This window comes from Triticum dicoccoides, chromosome 1B, assembly GCF_002162155.2.
Source record: "Triticum dicoccoides isolate Atlit2015 ecotype Zavitan chromosome 1B, WEW_v2.0, whole genome shotgun sequence".
In the NCBI taxonomy this organism is placed as follows: domain Eukaryota; kingdom Viridiplantae; phylum Streptophyta; class Magnoliopsida; order Poales; family Poaceae; genus Triticum; species Triticum dicoccoides.
Genome location: NC_041381.1, coordinates 188,799,501 through 188,802,863, shown reverse-complemented (window position 1 = coordinate 188,802,863; position 3,363 = coordinate 188,799,501).

The following is a 3,363-nucleotide window of genomic DNA, read 5'->3' as shown; positions in this document are numbered from 1 at the left end:
TCTAGTGATTCCTACACCAATTAGTGAGGAAGCTAATGATGATGATCATGAAACTTCAGATCAAGTTACTACCGAACCTCGTAGGTCTTCCAGAGTAAGATCCGCACAAGAGTGGTACGGTAATCCAGTTCTGGAAGTCATGTTACTAGACCAGGATGAACCTATGAACTATGAGGAAGCGATGATGAGCCCAGATTCCGCGAAATGGCTTGAGGCCATGAAATCTGAGATGGGACCATGTATGAGAACAAAGTGTGGACTTTGGTGGACTTGCCCGATGGTCGGCAAGCCATATTAAATAAATGGATCTTCAAGAGGAAGACGGACAATGATAGTAGTGTTACTATCTACAAAGCTCGACTTGTCGCAAAAGGTTTTCGACAAGTTCAAGTTGTTGACTATAATGAGATTTTCTCAACTGTAGCGATGCTTAAATCCGTCTGAATCATGTTAGCAATTGCCATATTTTATGAAATCTGGAAAATGGATGTCAAAACTACATTCCTTAAATGGATATTCCTTAAAGAAGAGTTGTATATGATGCAACCAGAAGGTTCTGTCAATCCTAAAGGTACTAACAAGGTGTGCAAGCTCCAGCGATCCATCTATGGACTGGTGCAAGCATCTCGGAGTTGGAATATACGCCTTGATGAGTTGATCAAAGCATATAGTTTTATACAGACTTGCCGTGAAACCTGTATTTACAAGAAAGTGAGTGGGAGCTCTGTAGCATTTCTAATACTATATGTGGATGACATATTGTTGATTGGAAATAATATAGAATTTCTGGATAGCATAAAGGGATACTTGAATAAGAGTTTCTCAATGAAAGACCTCGATGAAGCTGCTTACATATTGGGCATCAAGATCTATAGAGATAGATCAAGACGCTTAATTGGACTTTCACAAAACACATACCTTGATAAAATTTTGAAAAGGTTCAAAAATTGATCAGTCAAAGAAAGGGTTCTTGCCTGTATTACAAGGTATAAAGTTGAGTAAGACTCAAAAGCCCGACCACGATAGAAAATAGAAAGAGAATGAAAGTCATTCCCTATGCCACAGTCATAGGTTCTATAAAGTATGATGTGATGTTTACTAGACCTATTGTGTACCTTGCCATGAGTTTTGGCAAGGGGGTACAATTTTGATCTAGGAGTAGATCACTGGACAGCGGTCAAAATTATCCTTAGTGAGGACTAAGGAAATATTTCTCGATTATGGAGGTGATAAAAGAGCTCGTCGTAAAGAGTTACATTGATGCAAGCTTTTACACCGATCTAGATGACTCTAAGTCTCAAATCTGGATACATATTGAAAGTGGGAGCAATTAGCTAGAGTAGCTCCGTGCAGAGCATTCTAGACATAGAATATTTGCAAAATGCATACGGCTCTGAATGTGACAGACCCGTTGACTAAACTTCTCTCACGAGCAAAACATGATCACACCTTAGTACTCGTTGGGTGTTAATCACATAGCGATGTGAACTAGATTATTGACTCTAGTAAACCCTTTGGTTGTTGGTCACATGGCGATGTGAACTATGGGTGTTAATTACATACAGATGTGAACTATTGATGTTAAATCACATAGCGATGTGAACTAGATTATTGACTCTAGTGCAAGTGGGAGACTGAAGGAAATATGCCCTAGAGGCAATAATAAAGTTATTATTTATTTCCTTATTTCATGATAAATGTTTATTATTCATGCTATAATTGTATTAACCGGAAACTTAGTACATGTGTAATACATAGACAAAACAAAGTGTCCCTGGTATGCCTCTACTTGACTAGCTCGTTTATCAAAGATGGTTATGTTTCCTAACCATAGACATATGTTGTCATTTGATGAACGGGATCACATCATTAGAAGAATGATGTGATGGACAATACCCATTCGTTAGCTTAGCATTATGATCGTTACAGTTTCATTGCTACTGCTTTCTTCATGACTTATACATGTTCCTTAGACTATGAGATTATGCAACTCCCGAATACCAGAGGAACACCTTGTGTGCTATCAAATGTCACAACGTAACTGAGTGATTATAAAGATGCTCTACAGGTGTCTCCGAAGGTGTTTGTTGGGTTGGCATAGATAGAGATTAGGATTTGTCACTCCATGTATCGGAGATGTATCTCTAGGCCCTCTCGATAATGCACATCAGTATAAGCCTTGCAAGCAATGTGACTAATGAGTTAGTTGCGGGATGATGCATTACGGAACGAGTAAAGAGACTTGCCGGTAACAAGATTGAACTAGGTATTGAGATACCGACGATCGAATCTCGAGCAAGTAACATACCGATGACAAAGGGAACAACATATGTTGTTATGCGGTTTGACCGATAAGGATCTTCGTAGAATATGTAGGAACCAAAATGAGCATCTAGCTTCTGCTATTGGTTATTGACCGGAGACGTGTCTCGGTCATGTCTACATAATTGTCGAACTCGTAGGGTCCGCATGCTTAACGTTGGAAGACGATTGGTATTATGAGTTTATGTGTTTTGATCTACCGAAGGTAGTTTAGAGTCCCGGATGTGATCACCGACATGACGAGGAGTCTCAAAATGGTCGAGACATGAAGATTGATATATTGGAAGCCTATATTTGGACATTGGAATGGTTCCGAGTGAGTTCAGGCATATACCGGAGTACCGGGAGGTTACCGGAACCCCCCGGGAAGCATGTGGGCCTTATTGGGCATAGTGGGTGTAACAACCCAGATGTAACATGTCCCAATTTGACAATATATCAACTTGACCTTCATCCAATTCCTTTTGGGTTCAATCATGTTTGGCCTCATCTTGTTTTGTTTTGTGGTTTATTCTTTTCATTGCCATGTTTAGCTTGCCATATTGCATTTGTGCCTCTTGTCATTTTGCATTCCATCCCCATCATGTGCATGGTGTGATTTCATACATATCATGTTGTTGCATGTTCAATGCATAAATCTTGCATCATCACCACTTCTCCTTCCTTTCCTTTCTTTCATTTTGCAAGTGCACCTTTTACCTTCTCCTTTAATGTTCATCTTTTACCTATAAATCTTGCTACATGCCTAGAACCTGGCTCTAATACCAACTTGTAACGCCCATACCAAAATGCGGTTATGCCTCTAAATCGTGCCTCGACACGTGGGAGATATAGCCGCATCTTGGGCATTACAGTGGGAGAGAGGAGGAGGCGGCCAGGTGGAGGGCGCCCCCCCAAGCCCAATCCGAATTGGGTGGGGGGCCAACCCCACCCCCCTTTCCTTCCTCCCTCTCCCCCCTTCCTTCTCTCCTAGTCCAACTAGGGAAGGGGGGGTCCTACTCCCGGTGGGTGTAGGACTCCTCCAGGGCGCGCCATAGAGGG